This window comes from Anabrus simplex, chromosome 13 (assembly GCF_040414725.1).
Source record: "Anabrus simplex isolate iqAnaSimp1 chromosome 13, ASM4041472v1, whole genome shotgun sequence".
NCBI classification, from domain to species: Eukaryota; Metazoa; Arthropoda; class Insecta; order Orthoptera; family Tettigoniidae; genus Anabrus; species Anabrus simplex.
The window spans coordinates 45530312-45549862 of NC_090277.1; the positions used below are offsets into that span (position 1 = coordinate 45530312).

Sequence of the window (19551 nt, forward strand, 5' to 3'; positions counted from 1 at the left end):
TGTCACGTTTGTGGATTTTAAAAAGCCGTATGACTATCGACAGACAAACTGTTGTGGACATCCTAGGAGAGCTAAGTGTGGACAAGAAGATCAAAGAATTAATCCGCCAGACTCTCACAGACACAAGATCTCAAGTGAAATTTCTAGGTGAACTATCAGAGCCTTTTGAAGTACATACAGGAGTTCGACAAGGAGATGGCCTCTTCCCGATCCTTTTTAACTTAGTGTTAGACAAAGTCATCAGGGAATGGGGAAAAGAAATCGAAGGTATAAAAATTGGTTCTCGGGGACAAAGAATTAACGTGAAGTGCCTACCTTTTGCTGATGATCTTGCTATCTTTACCAAGACTACTGAAGAAACCAGGTATGCCATAGAGCAGTTACATGAGATATCATCAATGACAGGCCTCCAAATATCGTATGAGAAGACTCATATCATGGCTAATGGACACCAGTATATCTAAAGATCCCCAATACAGAAAAAATTGGGGACTAATCACACAGGTCCCTTCCTTCAAATATCTAGGAGAAATCATTGTACCACCCGGATTGGACAGGACAGCTAATTTAGAAAGAGCCACAAAATTCCTGAAAGCATACCAAATTACATGGAGTCACTGCAATAAAAGAGTGTTGTCACGAAATGCTAAACTTCGGCATTACGAGACTGTTGTCCTTCTGGAAGCTTTGCATGCCTCAGAAACCATATCTCTTGGAGGCCACTCTCAAATTGATGAAACTGAGAAACAAGAACGAACAATTCTTAGGAAAAGATACGACTCCGTTCATGTATATAGATCAAAAGAAAAACTGTAGATTTGTACAAATCAATCGACAAGTTCACGGATACCGTACGCAGGAGACTATTGAAATTCTATGTCCACATCTTTAAAATGGACGACGCTAGATATGAAAAAAAAGAACAAAAACTGGTTGGTATAATTAATTTAAGAAGGTCAAAATCAATTGGTTAGAGGAAATAAAGCAGGACGTAAAAGAAATGAACATCACAGAAGATACCATTAGGGATCGCAAGGCTTTTGGAACTCTGGTTGCAAAGCACACGTTCACGGAAAAGGCTAAAAGAACTACTGGGAAACAATGGACGGAAGAATGCAAGAAACAGCATAGCGAATTCACGAAGAGAATTTGGAAGGAGAAGAAGAAGAAAGGAAAACCATCATCTAGCTAACAAATTCCAACGCGTTCAGTAAACGGACATAACGAAGAAAGAAGAAGAGATTTTTATCGCAGGTGGAACGCATAAAAAACCGTTTATAAATGTGATTCAACCATGCGTCAATTTTAAGACATTGTTACTCAAAATTCCGTCATCTGATCTAATCCAGCTTTCAACTCAATTTACATTAGGATGTTTTATACTTTGTTTATAAATTGCAGAATCGCATGTTTCCAAAAACATGATGTGACTTCTTGTTCTCCTTCAGACACACACAGGTGACTATTCCATGTTGACTTTCCCTATAATTTCTGTACATATAACCATTTTAATGTGCACAAAGATGGCTGAAGGTATTAGTCTAAATAATCCGAGCGAGAGAAAAATGTCTGGGAAGCGAGGGAGCAGGAGCCCAGGCAGGTTAGCGGGGATACTCAGAGATTAAGCTAATGAGGCCTGCCCGCTGCTGCATTGACCGCAAATCTCCTTTGACTGCTGGGGAATTCCTATGAGTCGCCACATGTATACCTCAGTGACCGCAAATATCCGTGATGATGATGATGATGATGATGATGAAGATGCTTGTTGTTTAAAGGGGCCTAACATCGAAGGTCATCGGCCCCATATCCGTGATTTTGTGATGACCAAAAATGTCCGGACACCAACCGGAGTACCCGGGGTAAAACCTGTCCCGCTTTGTCTAGCACAAATCTCATATGGAGTGACCGGGATTTGAACCACGGAACCCACCGGTGAGAGGCCGGCGCGTTGCCACCTGAGCCACGGAGGCTTCCCCTTAATCTATATTATTATTATTATTATTATTATTATTATTATTATTATTATTATTTTCTTCTTCTTTCGAATGGGCCACCAGAGGACCACGTGCCAATTTCAATTCCTTCTTCTTTGTTCTTTCCTTTTCTTCCAGTACGCTTTCATCTGTTCACTGTGTTTCTTCTTTCTGTCTTCAGACCACTTTGAACCAGTCTTCTACCTTGGAATCCTATTTTCAATACTTTTTCCCGAAAGCCTTCTCTATTATTTATTTCTTCTGTTATTTTTTTCTAAATCCTTTCTTCTCCTTCTTCTATTTATTCTTCTTCTTCTTCATTATTATTATTATTATTATTAAAAGCAGTAGTAGTGTTATTCACGATTACCACGAGTCTAAGATTATGCAAATATTTTCCTCTCCCCTCCAATAAAAAATCAAACTAAACACATGATGTTACTGGTTTATTTATATAAATAAAAACATACCAATTAAACACACTCCGAGGTTCTCCCTTGTTGAAGAGATAATAAGATTCAGATAAGTATACCAATTATCCAGTTGGCCGACAATGAGAGAAGTTCTTTCTCTAAGTGGACGGATCGCAAGTATGTCTGTGTCTGTCTGTCTGTTTGTTTGTTTGTTTGTTTGTTTGTTTGTTTGTTTGTTTGTTTGTTTGTTTGTTTGTTTGTCTCAATCCACCTGCCCCCCCCACCTACACACATACAGAACCATAATCTACTGTTGCTTTCCAGACTCATATACTCTCCCTACCCTTGTTGTTAACTCATTTCCCTCAGACAAAAGAAAAAAAGAAAGGAGACATACAAACAAAACAAAACAAAACAACCTCTCTTCACATACAAAAACAAAATAACTTTTTTAAACCAATCCCTCTCCTTCTTCGTTTTATCACTAACATCGTCGTAGTTTTCTCATTCACATGAACCAATTAAAAAGCCAAGTATAATTCACAAGAACATATATTTTTTTAAATCTCTTATATTTCATCATCATCTTTTCTTTTTCATTTCCACTTTTTACAGTTATCCAGTTCTCTTCTCCACGTTGATGAAACACAATGGGACACATTCAATTAAGTTGATTTGCGTTTTCATTAATTAGTAGCTAAATAAACTTTTTTCTTTCCATTATGAGCACAAAGACACTGGCAGTGTTATTCAAATGCAAAAAAGATATGCATCACATACGCATGTATATATGTACATAAAACGTTTTGAGAGTTGTGATTCTTTTTCTTTATTTCATCTCCAGCTGCTTGCTTATCATTAGAGAAAGGGAATGGTAAGTTAGAATATACTACAAAAAGCTACTTTGCACACTCACGAGAAGAGAATGAACACTGGCAAATATGTAAGGACTGGTCTTAATCAGTGTTACTAACTTGGCGATCTTGTGATCGTTGAAATAGATTAAATTTAAGTTTTAGCGACTAGCGACAAAACTGGTGACTTCTACTAATTCATACAATGTAAGCTTGAAATTTGAAATTTTGAGTTTCAGGAAACCATTTTATCAAATGTTTCGTACACCTCAAAAATCAATATAATTTTTATTGCATTCGCCTTTAGTATCCAGCAATGAAGGTATTTTCCCGATTACAAAACTGAGAAGAGTAATAAGCTGTGATTGTAACGAAATCTGTCATTGGTACTCAGGAATTCATTACCTTCGTTTAAACAAACTGTATATTTTCGTGGATGTATATTACATCTTAACAAGAAACTGCAGGTTACAGCCAATCAGTATCCAGAACCACTGTGATTTGTAGGTTCATGAGTTTAGCGGTGTTCAAAGTTGCTTTATAGTTTCCGAAAAGAACTGGAATCCGACTCAACTTATAACGGATGGCTGACAAGTGTAAATTATTATTATTATTATTATTATTATTATTATTATTATTATTATTATTATTATTATTATTATTATTATTATTATTATTATTATTGTTATTATTATTATTATTTTACAATCTGCCTTACGTCGCATCGACACAGATAGGTCTTATGGCGACGATGGGATAGGAAAGGCCTAGAAGTGGGAAGGAAGCGACCATGGCCTTAATTAAGGTACAGCCCCAGCAATTTTTATATTTATAAAACCACTTCTCCGTCTAGTAATCAGAAATGAAAATCTTAAGATCTGTATGAAGAAAAGATATAAGAAATAGGTAATGAGAACGGACGACAAGTAGAATGAGAAGAAGGCCAGTAAAAGGAAATTAAAATATAGAAAGGTAGGTAACCTCTAAACCATTTTACCTATATAAATATACACAGAGAGAGAGAGAGAAAGGGAGAGAGTTGCACTTCTCATTCTGCTTTAGTACCATTCCGGATTACATTATAACACCACATAATTAAAATCTTGTATTTCTGAAATAAAATTATTTATTTATTGTGCCATAAAGTATAAGTTACTCGAATGGGAGCGAGAAACAAAGAGAGAGAAAGTGAGTAATACTTATACCGGGTGGGCAAAAGTCTCTTGTTTTATTCTTGGCACTTTACTCTTTCATCCCGGAGTGATCAGGAAGGTGAATTTCAGGTTTCCCCTTTTGTGGAAGCGCACTGTTGTATATTTCACCCTTGCACAATTTCTATAACATGTATTTTAATCGAGCTAGCGTATCACAGGGAATACTCTAATCTGTATAACGGTTATGCCATGAGGTTTGCATAAACATTAGGGATTCAGCCCATCGGAACCCCTAGAATATATGTTACTCTCACTACATTACAGAAGAACGGGCTAGATGACACCTCCTAAAGAACCAAATTAGTTTGCATTCTAACGTATTTCTGCTTAAAAATCTCGGGTCTAAAATATGGTTTAATAAAAATAGAAATTAGGAATGACTTTGACGGAAATGTGAACCTTAGCTTCTTAAAAAGAACTGAGACATATTGAGCTGTTTCAAGCCAGAACCATTCATTTCTATTGGCAGATACAGTTCTCTGGAAACATCCTCTCTCAACCCCACTCCTTTCCTTCCTGGTGCTAGACAAAGACAGAATGTGCTTGTTCTTTATTCAGCTCACGTACAGGAGATATATTTTCACTTCATAGACTTGCTCTGGAACAGACAATGAATTTTAATAGACGCATTAACGTTTTAGAACCGAAAGAGAAAGACAGAGAAGGGTTTAGGAATAAAGAATAGAAAAAAAAGGAACATGGCGTATGTAAGAGTTCATTTTGTTGTCCTCCCCCCCCCCTCTCCGCCATTTTCTTCTTCCTACCCGCAGAAAGCATTTCCATTCCCCTCCTCCTATACACCCACACTCCCGTCTCTTTCACAATTCCATTCCATCTTCCTTTACTGCATACAACAAGGCACGTCAAAAGGAAACATAATATAGCTCTCAAGGTAGTGGATTCTTCTGTCTCAGCTGAACACTTTCTATATCTGTTTTCCTCTGCTCTTATTTGGTTACACTTACAGCTTTATCACCAAGTCAGTTTTGCTAAGAAATAAGAAAAAAGTAGAGAAAGGAAACATTATTTTTGTCACCCTTAATATAGTCTACATCGAGCTCGATAGCTGCAGTCGCTTAAGTGCGGCCAGTATCCAGTAATCGGGAGATCGTGGGTTCGAGCCCCACTGTCGGCAGCCCTGAATATGGTTTTCCGTGGGTTCCCATTTTCACACCAGGAAAATGCCGGGGCTGTACCTTAATTAAGGCCACGACCGCTTCCTTCCAATTCCTAGGCCTTTCCTATCCCATCGTCGCCGTAAGACATATGTGTCGGTGCGACGTAAAGCAAATAGCAAAAATATATATAGTCTTCAAAAATACTAAAGAAGGTATCCTTGTCAAGGAAGAAAAAGTCTCTAGTTGTGGATGATTCACTTAAATGTTACGCAGACCCCGAATTTTTATAGTGATTTGGTTTTTTGGAAGTGTCGACTAACCCGTTCTTCCGTAATGTAGCGAGAGTAACATAAATACTAGGGGGGTTCTGATGGGTCGAACCCCTAATATGTATGCAAAACTCATAGCATAAACATTGTGCAGTTTAGCCTAAAATTCGGGCTCTAGTCCTAAGAATTCTAATAATACAATTCAAGAGTGTATTCTCCTCTTCCCAAGGCGGTAAAAGCGTGCCCCGTTCACTTGGAAGGACAAGGATTCATTTCCCCGTCAGGAAGTCGAAAAATTAAATAACGTGATTTACACTTCCGGGGCGGCCCTGATGTTAACTCAGCCTACATGAAAAATAAGCAGCACATTAATTCCTCGAGTCAAATGCGGCTGAGCAAAAAGCTAACTACTCTATCCCACTGTTTTGGGCTAGACAAGACTAGTGTTGGCCGAAAATGTTACTTTCATGTAACCTTTGCCCGTGTCTCAGTTAAAAAATAATAACGATTATAAAAAAGTTAAAAATAACGTTCCATCATTCATTATACAGTTCTTACAAATGTTAGGTGTTATATAACAAACATTTGTGAATAGTGAAAACGAAAAAGCCCGAATAATGCTATACAGTTTTATACAATTAACAGAACTGAATGGTTTTTATTATTATTATTATTATTATTATTATTATTATTATTATTAGTAGTAGTAGTAGTAGTAGTATTTTATTATTCTTGCGTTCTGGCCTTCTAAGGAGCATGTTACAATTTCGATTGTTCCTCCTTAGTTCTTTCCTTTTCTTCCAGTATTCTTTCATTGTTTCACTATGTTTCTTTTTCCTGTCTTCAGTCCACTTTGTGCTTGCTTTCTTTTCCTTCCTCCCTTGGAATCCTTCCATTTGTAAGACTTTCTTCCTAAAAGTCTTTCTTTCCAATAATTCTTCTTCTCGTATGTTGTTCCTTTCCAGGTCTTTCTTGACTTCTTGAATCCAGGTGGTAGTTGATTTCTTTTCCCAAAGGTACTTGCAGATTCGTTTAGTTAGTCTTTTGTCATCCATTCTGTAAATGTGTCCAAGAAACAGCAATCACCTTTTTCTTATTGTTTCTGATATGTATTCTACGTTCTGGTAAATTTCGTTATTACTTCTTAATTTCCAAAACTCTGCAATTCTTAGAGGACCTAATATTTTCCTTATAATTCTTCTTTCTAATATTTCTAATTTATCAAGCTTGTAGTTCAGTGCTAGACATTCGCTGGCATAAAGGCATTCTGGTTTCACTACTCTGTTGTAGTGCTTTATTTATTTAATAAATCTTAAAGTTGGTAATATACAATAGATAGTATTTCGATACATTAATTAAAAAAAAGAAATCGAAATTAATCACCGGGCTGAGTGGCTCAACCGGTTGTATTTTAAGGTGCTCATATACTTCAGCCTCGTATCGGTAGATTTACTGGCACGTAAAAGAACTTCAGCGGAGAAAAATTCCGGCACCTCAGTATCTCCGAAAGCCGTCAAAATTATAGGTCGTGAAGAATATTTTAAAAATATCTTTTTCCTGGCTTTCTTGCCAAGTTGTTGGGATCAGCACTTTTTATGGATTTGTTCCTGATTTGCGGCAGGATGATTTTCCCGATGCCAACCTTATATGGAAGGATGTATTATCTATCGCGTGGTTCTGTGCTGATTAGTAGTGAGGTGTGTTGGATATAATTACGCTGACCGTTCAACCAAAGAGCCAGACTCTGCCTCCCCCACAATACAATACGGGCGGCTAATTCCCGCACGGGAGGTTCTCAAGAAAATCAAGCTATACGGTCGGTAAACCACACAATCAGATCTGATAAAAAGAAAAAAACACGCGCCTTATTCTCAAACTGACCTAATCGATAGACATTCATAATTACTAAAAAGAGAAATCCAGAGAAAAGGAGGAACGAAATAAAACGGAGATTAAAATTAGGACCGAATGAAAACAGTTTAAAAAAGCAGAAGAACAGGAATCACGAATTCCAATTCTATCATACGAAACTTGTCACGATCCAATTTCAAAACCTTTAACGCTATCATTCATTTGTAAGATAAAAATTTAAAAAAGGAAAGTAGAACGTTTTTGTGTCTATCCTTGGCCGCTGTTTCATATGATCGTTCATGCCAGATCGAAAAACTTCTTATTCGAAATCTAGGAGAAAAGGTTCGAAGAGGGAAGAAGCACTGGATAGACATTTTATGACCGAGCTCGATAGCTGCAGTCGCTTAAGTGCGGCCAGTATCCAGTATTCGGAAGATAGTAGGTTCGAACCCCACTGTCGGCAGCCCTGAAATTGGTTTTCCGTGGTTTCCCATTTTCACACCAGGCAAATGCTGGGGCTGTACCTTAATTAAGGCCACGGCCGCTTCCTTCTCACTCCTAGCCCTTCCCTGTCTAATCGTCGCCATAAGACCTATCTGTGTCGGTGCGACGTAAAGCAACTAGAAAAAAAAAAGACATTTTATGGAATGTAAGAATCCACCAAAATAACGCTGACCCTACGTTACGACGAAAAAGCCTGTGATACGGAAGAATAAGAAGAACGTTGTAAGGACTATTTTTGACAGAAGACTTTAATCTGATCAGTGGTTTAGAAGTTATTGATTTTTCAAATTTATCGTTTTCTTTGTGTGTGTTTCATTGTTTTTCAATTTTGTTAAGGCAGTTATTATGCCATTGTATATGATAGTGGTTTGCTGGCTGCAATGGCTCCTTGGAACCCTCAGCCAAGAAGGAAAATAGGTTTTTCCTCCGTTGGCGACGTAACAATACCATGCACTTGTTTTTATGCAGACAAGGTATGCTACTCTAGTCTTTAGAAATCATCTGTCCTCTTCACACAAATCTTCAATACTGGCTTAAAAGTAACGCGGCCAACAGAAGTATAAGGAAGTTTTAAAAAGAAAAGAAGTGGCAATGAAGTTTTTTATACAACAAAGTTTTGAGTGGGAAGGGGAGGGGAAATCGTTCCACAAGTTTAATTAATATTGAATTCTTAAGCAAGTTAACTTAAACTTCTTTCTTTTCTTGCTCAGTGTAAAAAGTTTCTCTTTTACTTGAGCGCTAATGTTCCATTAGCTTTCCCGGGAATCACAAAATTGGACTAAGGATTTGTCTCTCTTTCCCTCATTACACTCTATCAGGGCGAACAAGCTTAGTGGAGTAGGACCGCCCGCGATAGCATATTATTAATATCTAACAAAGTATCGATTCTTAAAGAAGAGGAGGAGGAGGAGGAAACGTGATTTCTATTAAGATACGTGTAGACGAACACAAACATATCTCCATATACACGTAATTATTAGGAAACATAGGAAAGTTATCTTTCATTCCTGCCTGCACTATCTTAAAAGTATCGCTGTGTTGACTTACGCTGGGATCTGTTACGCCTTTAACCACTAAGGACATGAAAGCCCTTGGAGGTAGTGATGGGATTATCGTATAGAAAATAATCGTTTTTTCGATTATCGACTATTTTTCCATTCAATTATTATTCATTCGAACGAATGAGGTAATTAAATAGTGGACATTTGTTGATTCGATTATTCATTCGAAACTCCATTTAAATCAATGAGACAATCGAATAGTGAATTTTTCCATTCGACTAATCGATTATTTCATTAATCGATTATTCGATTCATTATTCCATTGTTGAACTGAATGATATGTGAAACTGAAATGAAAATCCACAGCTTGTTTCCAGTCATTTGACTGGGTCAGGAATGGATTGAATGAAGCCTCGCCTAGCAGCGAGGATAGGAATTGTGCCGGCTGCCGAAGCCTGTCGCACTCCTCTGGGGCAATGATTAATGACCGACAGATGAAATGAAATGGTATTAGAGTGTGTTGATGGAATGAAAAATGACAGGGAAAACCGGAGTACCCGGAGAAAAACCTGTCCCGCCTCCGCATTGTCCAGCACAAATCTCAGTTGGACTGACCGGGATTTGAACCACGGAACCCAGTGGTGAGAGGCCGCCGCGCTGCCGCCTGAACCACGGAGGCTTCCAATATTTGAAACTCATTCGAATAATTTATTCCATTATTTAAATAATCGGATAGAAGTTATTTGATTATAAAAGTATTCGATTTTCCCTTCATTACTTGGAGGGGTGGAAGGTTTGCACTATCCGTAACCTCGGCACTCGGTGGGATAGAGTGGTTAGCTCTGCGCCCGGCCGCCTTTGCCCCTAGAAATTAACTGCTGCTCATTTTTGGTGTAGGCTGAGTGAACCTCAGGTTCATATGCATTTTCAGAAGTGGAAATCTCATCTCTTAAATTCTTCGTCTACCTGACAGGGAATCGAACCCACGTCCTTTCGGGTGAACCGAGCACGCCTTTACTGCCTCGGCCAGGCAGCCCCTTTAGAATAATAATAAAAAAGTAATAATTAAAATAATAATTTTAATTTATTCTGCCAAAGTCAAGAATGTAATTCCTTTCTTACACTTAACCAGTCTTAACCTAGTCCAACTGGGCTGAATGATCAGCGTACTAGCCTTCGGTCCAGAGGGTCCCGGGTTCAATTCCCGACCGGTTCTGGGAATTTAACCTTCATTGGTTAATTCCAATGGTTCGGGGCTGGGTGTTTGTACTGTCCACAACATCCCTGTACCTCACACACCACACATAACACTATCGTCCACAACAATACCACGCAGTTACTTACATATGGCAGATGCCTTACAAGGGCTGCACTCGGCTAGAAATATCCACACGAAATGATTATAGTCTTAACCTAGAACATTGTTAATAATAACTACTAATGACAATAAGACGAAAAAATACTAAACAGTACTAGTGTTCGGCTCTATGGCTAAATGATTAGAGTGCTGGCCTTTGGTCACGGTGGTCGCAGGTTCGATTCCCGGCAGGTTCAGGAATTTTAACCATAATTGGTTAATTTCCCTGGCGCGGGGGCTGGGTGTATGTATCGTCTTCATCATCATTTCATCCTCATCACGACGCGCAGTTCGCCTACGGGGGTCAAATCACAAGACCTGCATCTGGCGAGCCGAACTTGTCCTCTAACACTCCCGACACCAAAAGGCATACAGTATTTCATTTTTTTAACAGTAATCGTACTAATAAAATAATCAAAGTGATATTAAGGAAGAATATAAGATAGTACGTAACAAAATTAAAAGCCTCACATTCGTACAGTTTCTTCGCTACACGGAAACTCATATAACCCTGGATATGTTTTTGAGGTTAGAAGACGAGAGAGTGACTACAGATTACTTGGTTATTCCCCTATTAGTAGCCTCTTACGACAGGCAGGGGATTCATGTAATGCATACCTTGACTCCCCAGAGAAGAGCTACAACATTCCAGTGTATCCACTGAAGAATGGTAAGGTTCATGAATTGTCAGAAAAGGAAAGACATTCTAGACCTCGTAAATACTGTATGTTATTATTATTATTATTATTATTATTATTATTATTATATTATTATTATTATTATTTTCGTTTTGGCCATCTGAGGACCACGTTAATTCGTATCAGTTTTGTTTCTTCTGGTATTACCGAGCTCGATAGCTGCAGTCGCTTAAGTGTGGCCAATATCCAGTATTCGAAAGATACTGGGTTCGAACCCCACTGTCGGCAGCCGTGAAGATTTTTATCTGTGGTTTCCCATCTTCACACCAGGCAAATGCTGGGGCTGTACCTTAATTAAGGCCACGGCCGCTTCCTTCCCACTTCTAGACCTTTCCTGTCCCATCGTCGCCATAAGACCTATCTGTGTCGGTGCGACGTAAAGCAACTTGCAAAAAAAAAAAAAAAAGTCTGGTATTTCTCCTCGTCCAATATTCTTTCATTATCATATTTTGCAACCTTCTCCGCTCTTCTGTCCGGGACGATTTTGTTCTGTCCTGAAAATCTAAGCAAACCAAAAATGTTTATTTAAAATCACTGCTGTATATCTCTGGTTGTCCGTCTCCACGGTGTAGCGGGGCAACTCGTCCGTCTGTCACTCGGCGGCCCCGGGTTCGATTCCCGGCAGGTTCAGGGGTTTTTAACTGTCAATAATTAATATCCCTGGCCTGGGGACTGGGTGTTTGTGTCCTCCTTATCGTTCCTTTCTTCTTATTCAACACTCTTTACTTCCGCCATTACACTTATACTCAGGGTCCTATCGTATGGTGAAATTAGTGGCAAAAGTTCTGCAGAGGTCGACGCCACGAACAAATATCATTAGAAAAATATATCTCTGGTTCCTGTATTCCCATTTTTTGTAGACCCCTTTGTACCTCTTGGATCAAGCGTACTTCACAAGAAACTGTATTATTTGCAGTGTAAACCTCCCCTGGTCCATTCTCAGGATGTGTCCGAAGAACACGATCCTTTTCCGTACGACATCCGAGATTATCTCTATCTAGGAATAAAGTTCTTGGTTCGCTCGTCTTCGAAATTGCCAGTCCTCTGTTCTTCGTGGTCCCAATATCTTCCTGTGAATCTTTCGTTCCGCCATTTCTAATCTCTTAAGTACTCCCGTTCTTACTAGGTTAAGGATTTCTGCTGCGTGTAAGGCTTCAGGGCAGATCACTGTCCGATAATTTCTCAATTTTGCAGTTTTCTTCTTCTTCTTCTTCTTCTTCACCTTATTACTATTATTATTATTATTATTATTATTATTATTATTATTAGACATCGCTGTGGTGTAGAGTTAGCTTGACTGTCTCACATTGCAAGGCTCTGCGTTCGTTTTCCGGTCAGTTTAAGGATTTTAATTCTGGCCTGCGTAGCAGAGCGTGGTTCACTTGATACGAGATTTTCTCAAGCTCTTAGTTACAGGAAGAAAGCGCTCAGTGAGAAGATGACGCTACTGACCGAGTGTACATTGTCGAACACTTGTTGCCATTGTTACAATAGTGTCGGGAAACTGATGAAGCTAATTTCAGATACACCCCCAAACAGTAGCGACGCTAAGAAGCTCGCCCCCCCCCCATGGCAATAATTGAAAATGTGCCCCTCCTTTCCTGGTAAGGAAAGTTACAAGTTCATTTCGTAATACACGCTTGTATTTCTTTTTTTTGCTAGGGGCTTTACGTCGCACCGACACAGATAAGTCTTATGGCGACGATGGGATAGGAAAGGCCTAGGAGTTGGAAGGAAGCGGCCGTGGCCTTAATTAAGGTACAGCCCCAGCATTTGCCTGGTGTGAAAATGGGAAACCACGGAAAACCATCTTCAGGGCTGCCGATAGTGGGATTCGAACCTACTATCTCCGGGATGCAAGCTCACAGCCGCGCGCCTCTACGCGCACGGCCAACTCGCCCGGTCGCTTGTATATTATTACAATAAACACCGACTTAACGATGATAATAATACTAATAAAAATAATTACATCCCCGCTTCTGTGGTGTAGTGGTTAGTTTGATTAGCTGCCACCCCGGCTCTGCCACGAACTTCGAAAAGTGGTACGAGGGCTGGAACGGGGTCCACTCAGCCTCGGGAGGTCAACTGAGTAGAGGTGGGTTCAATTCCCACCTCAGCCATCCTAGCAGTGGTTTTCTGTGGTTTCATCATTTCTCCTCCAGGCACATGCCGGGATGGTACCTAACTTAAGGCCACGGCCGCTTCCTTCCGTCGTATTTGTTAATGCCTTCCAATCTTCCCATTCCCCCCCCACAAGGCCCCTGTTCAGCATAGCAGGTAACTTATTTATTACTCTGTACAGAATAATATCATCTGCAAACAGCCTTATCCCTGATTCCACTTCTTTACAAATATCATTGATATATATAAGAAAAATTTTCAATAATACTGCCTTGAGGAAGTCCCCTGGGCGAGGTACTGGGCATCCTCCCCAGTTGTATCCTCGACCCAGAGTCTGAAGCTCCAGGACACTGCCCTTGAAGCGCTAGAGGTAGGACCCTCGCTGAGTCCGAGGGAAAAACGACCCTGAAAGGTAAACAGAAGAAGAGGAAGCAGTCGGAGAAATTAAAATTACGGTCTACTTTTGAAAACTTGAAAAAAGTCATCGTTACAAACCAGCCCACAAATTGCCTTAGTGTTAGTAGATACGAGAGGCGAGTGTTTGTTCATACCAAGTGATATTTCTGTGACCTTTACACATACAGATTATTTCATACCTCAACCGCTCCATCTTAGGTATGTAATGATCGAAAAGAAATAATAATAATAAAAATAATATTATTATTATTATTATTATTATTATTAATTATAATAATAATAATAATTGTGATTTGCAAACGAGGGCTTTACAAACCGGAAAATTAATCATACATGGCCTCCTAGATGCGCGGTTGGTAACGTCATGTGGTAGCAACAGTGAGTTTTGTGGGCGTGGGCAACCTACGCGGAACCCATTACCTGTAATTTATAACCTCAGTACGTATTCATCTGAGGGACACAAATTTACATGTCTCATTACCCAGTAGAACAGTTACTACAAAATAGACACACACTTATCCTTTACACAAACACACACAGAGAGAATAAAGTGGTACACTTTCTGATCCAACGTGTTTCTTCTTTGTCTTGCTTCTCACAGGCAAGAAACTATGTTATATACCCTTAACTCATAATAACACGAAGGAAGCAACATTCCGGCTTTTAAATCTTTATAACACTCATCCATTGTCCGCAAGAAGAAGGTAATAAGCCAGCTAATGAAGACAGATAAGATACGAGGAAAAAAAAAAGAAGTTCCTTGCTCAGTAAAGAAACAACTGATATTCTTTTGAAATACTGACTAATCTGAAGGAAATAAAACGAATTCATCGTCTTTTATACATAAAAGAACTTAAAGCTCTTATTTTTATGTACTCAACTTTCGAAGATAAAAACAGAGTGAAATACCAGAGTTCACTTTTGTTGTTTTAATGATTTTTAGTCGGGTTGAGTGACTCGGAGAACAGAAAACTGGCTTTCTGAGAATAAGTTTAGGAGTTCTATCCTGGCTCAGTTCAATGTTGTTTGAAGGTCAGCCTCGGCTTCGTAAATTTAATAGCATGTGAAAAAATCTTCTGCGGAACTAACACCAGACACTCGTAGCTACAAACCGCTAAAGTAGTTAGTGGGACGTAAACCCATTATTATTATTATTATTATTATTATTATTATTATTATTATTATTATTATTATTATTATTATTATGTTTATTATTATTACTATTATTATTGTTTTAAATTGGCTTTACATCGCACTGACACAGATAGGTCTTATGGCGACGATGGGATAGAAAAGGACTGGGAAGGAAGTGGCCATGGCCTTAAGGTACAACCCCCAGCATTTGCCTGGTGTGAAAATGGGAATCCACGGAAAACCATATTCAGGGCTGCCGATAGTGGGCTTCGAACCCACTATCTCCCGCATGCAAGCTCACAGCTGCGTGCCCCTAACCGCACGGCCAACTCGTCCAGATTATTACTAACTTATTTAGCTGATTTTAATTTTTTCTCTCCCAAAATCTCTTCATCGGGGCACTGAAAAGTTTCCTCCGGGAGAGATGGCCGTGTGGTTAGGGACGCGCGGCTGTGATGTTGCATCCGGGAGACAGTGGGTTTGAATCCCACTGTCGGCAGCTCTGAATATGGTTTTCCGTGGTTTCCCATTTTCACACCAGGCAAATGCTTGGACTGTACCTTAATTAAGGCCACGGCCACTTCCTTCCAACACTAGGCTTTTCCTATCCCACCGTCGCCGTAATACCTAGCAACTAGCCAAAAAAGTCCATGATTTTTTTTTTGCTAGGGGCTTTACGTCGCACCGACACAGATAGGTCTTATGGCGACGATGGGATGGGAAAGGCCTAGGAGTTGGAAGGAAGCGGCCGTGGCCTTAATTAAGGTACAGCCCCAGCATTTGCCTGTTGTGAAAATGGGAAACCACGGAAAACCATTTTCAGGGCTGCCGATAGTGGGATTCGAACCTACTATCTCCCGGATGCAAGCTCACAGCCGCGCGCCTCTACGTGCACGGCCAACTCGCCCGGTAGTCCATGATTTACTTGTCCTGGTATTCATTTTAGCAAAATGATATTTATTGACTGGTTTTTTTGAATTTGAGTCGATGTTGAATAATATCCTGCCGGATGCCAATTTTCTGAAGGTCATTTTCTATTTCACTAGGCCAGTTGTTCTTCACTTTCATTGAGAGCGCAAGATTGAGAATACTTTTAGTGAGCGTGTCATTGTTCAATCTCAGAATGTGGCCATAGACTTTTCCTGACGACTGATACAAAAACCTTATATCAACAGCCTCCCTAAAGTACTTCTTAGTGCAGTGACTGTGATCTTTTCAGAATGCTGATAAAGCTCTCGAGACTTCCGTGTCATCCAGATTTCCTCTGAGTAGACTGGACCAAATGTTTTCCTCAACATTTTCCTCTCCTGTTTCTCTGTCTTCAATAAGTGATCCGCCTGCAACGATCAAGGTTTCCGATGCGTATAGTGCTTCAGATTTGAAAATTGAGTTGTAATGCCTTAATTTTGAGTTCCTGGATGTTGACTTTTTGTTATCTTTTTTTTTGCTAGGGGCTTTACGTCGCACCGACACAGATAGGTCTTATGGCGACGATGGGATGGGAAAGGCCTAGGAGTTGGAAGGAAGCGGCCGTGGCCGTAATTAAGTTGCAGCCCCAGCATTTGCCTGGTGTGAAAATGGGAAACCACGGAAAACCATATTCAGGGCTGCCGATAGTGGGATTCGAACCTACTATCTCCCGGATGCAAGCTCACAGCCGCGCGACTCTACGCGCACGGCCAACTCGCCCGGTTTTATCTGTTCTAGGTGAGTCTGTGGACCTTCTGTAATTTTCAGATAGTCTCCTTATTTGCTTCATTATTCAAACCTGATGACTGAAATGCTTCTTCTAAGTACTTGAAATTATTATTATTATTATTATTAATTAGTGTCCGGCTCCATGGCTGAATGGTTAGCGTGCTGGCATTTGGTTCAGAGGGCACCAGTTCGATTCCCGACCGGGTCGGAGATTTTAACCTTCACTGGTTAATTCCAGTGGCTCGGGGGCTGGGTGTGTGCCGTCTTTATCATTAGAATTCTTCATAGGTAGCGCCCCATCCTCACAGACGCGCAAGTCGCCTACACGGCGTCAACTCCAAAGACCTGCACCAGGGCTCTCTGGATGCCACACGCCATTATTATTATTATTATTATTATTATTATTATTATTATAATTATTATTATGATAATTATGATAATTATTATGATAATTATTATGATAATTATTATTATTATTATTATTATTATTATTATTATTATTGCTGTTGTTGTTGTTGTTGTTGTTGTATTCCTCATGCGACTTCATCCTAAGCATTTCCTGAAAATTGATAAGAATTGGTACAGGAGAATACAACCGCCCAAAGGGAAGGGGAAATTTGACTGTATTTAGATTTGACATAAGGAAATCGACTTTCTGTTTCTCTCAAGTCGCATGCAGAGGGAGCACTTTGATCAAATAAATGACACACGTCGGAGCGTTAGATAGTCTGAAGCTCTCTTGAATAAACCTGATGAGCGATCCTTGTAAGGAAAGAACGTGTTTATTCTCTGAGGAAGAACTGGCACTATTTCCTTGTTGTGGGATCGTTAGAGATTGCTAGCTTGAAAACTGGTTGAATTACGTGCCAATTGTGTATCATGATCATGGAAAATCTTCGGAGAAACGGCGGTACCAGTAGTCTGTCTTCATTAGCTCTTCCGCTGAGGTTGGCGTTGGGAAGGGCATCCGGCCGTAAAAGAGCCATATATTTCCATCTAACCCGTATCCGGAAACGGGACTACGGGGTATTACATAACCATATTTAGATTCTTATTCTTTACGATGAGGCCTGCTAGGGACCATACGTTAATTTCAATTCATCCTTCCTTGTTCCTTCCAGTATTCCTTCATCATTACATTATGCTTTATTTTTCTCTCCTCAGACCACTTTGGTCCGGGTTTACTTTCCATTCTTCCTTCGCCGTGTGGTTAGGGGAGTGCACCTGTGAGCTTGCATTCGGGAGATAGTGGGTTCGAACCCCACTGTCGGCAGCCCTGAAGTTGGTTTCCCGTGGTTTCCCATATTCACACCACTGTCTTTTTAAAATTATCTTTCTACAGTTTCCTCTTCTTTTATTGTGTTTCTTTCTAAATACCTCTTGACCTCTCATATCCAGCTTGTTATTGACTTTTTTCTCCCAAGGTACTCGAATTCTCAGTCTGTTATCATCCATTCTACAGATATCTGCAAACAAACAGTAATCTGCTTTTTTAATACTGTTTCTGTTACACACTAGGCTGAGTGGCTCAGATGGTTGAGGCGCTGGCCTTCTGACCCCAACTTGGCAGGTCCCATCCTGGCTCAGTCTCGAGTCGGTAGATTTACTGGCACGTAAAAAGAACTTCTGGGAGACTAAATTCCGGCACCTCGGCGTCTCCGGAAACCGTAAAAAAAGTAGTTAGTGGGACTTAAAGCCATCATAGACATCAACAGAAAGGACATTAAAGCAATGGTCTTAGATCCCACCATTCGCTTTGAATGATACCTAATTCAGGCTCGGGATGTGGACCTAGAAAAGCAAGCGATTTATACTCCGTATTTGCCTTACCTGTCATCTAAGTAACATATCGATCGGTGGATTGCCAGAGGCCTGCTATTCAGAGCAAGAGGCACCCTCCCTAGTCAGACATAGACCTTCGTACAAAATTCGAAAGTTCCATTCTACGAGTTAGAAGAAATAGTAACACAGATACTGAGGGACACTCTGCAAATCATTTTTTTCCATCTACTTTTTGTTTTTTCTATTTGTTTTACGTCGCACCGACACAACAGATCTTATGGCGACGATGGGATAGGAAAGGCCTAGGAATGGGAAATCATATTCAGGGCTGCCGACAGTGGGATTCGAGCCCACTATCCCCCGGATGCGAGCTCACAGCTGCGCGCTCCTAACCGCACGGCCAGCTCGTTCGGTCATTTCCATCTTTACCTGAGAACGTGATTAATATTCCTCTTCTACTAACCCTGGAGAAAAGATAACAGCATTAATGATTAAATTTCCATTTTTTTGATATGTTTAACTCCATTGAAATTGGAACTGTATTCCGGATCCGAATTGTCACCCTCATTGGAGGACGGATGACTTATTTCTTTAATAAATCTCTCTCTCTCTCTCTCTCTTATTAGTTTCTGTTATATTTTCTATGATCTGGTATATTTCCTTCTTCTTATTTTCCGTAATTCTGCTGTTTTCATTGGTCGTAAGATTTTTCTCATGATTCTTCTTTCTAGTAGTTCCAGTGTATCTAAACTACAGTTCAAAAACTAGATATTTACTTGAGTAAAAACATTCTGGTTTCACCATCGTATTGTAGTAGGCCTACCTTATTTTAAGATTTTTAGATAAACATTTCTTTTTTATGTTTTCATTTCTTGTTTTAAATAATGACTAAAAGTCATCATCATCATCATCATCATCATCATCATCATCATCATCATCGAAGCTTCCTTGGCTCAGGCGGAAGCGTCCCTGACTCACCGCTGGGTTCACCGTTTCAAATCCCGGTCACACCTTGTGAGATCTGTGCTGGGCAAAGCGGAGTCGGGACAGGTTTTTCTTCGGGTACTCCGGTTTACACTGTCATATTTCATTCCAGCAACACTCTCCAATATCATTTCATTTTATCTGTCATTCACTAATCATTGCC

General features: G+C 39.8%; 1 protein-coding gene across 1 annotated transcript in view; it reads right to left on the reverse strand.

Moving 5' to 3' along the window:
* Positions 1 to 19551, reverse strand: part of LOC136884796 (TOX high mobility group box family member 2) — a 690340-nt gene that overhangs the window by 597004 nt on the left and 73785 nt on the right. The window lies entirely within an intron of this gene.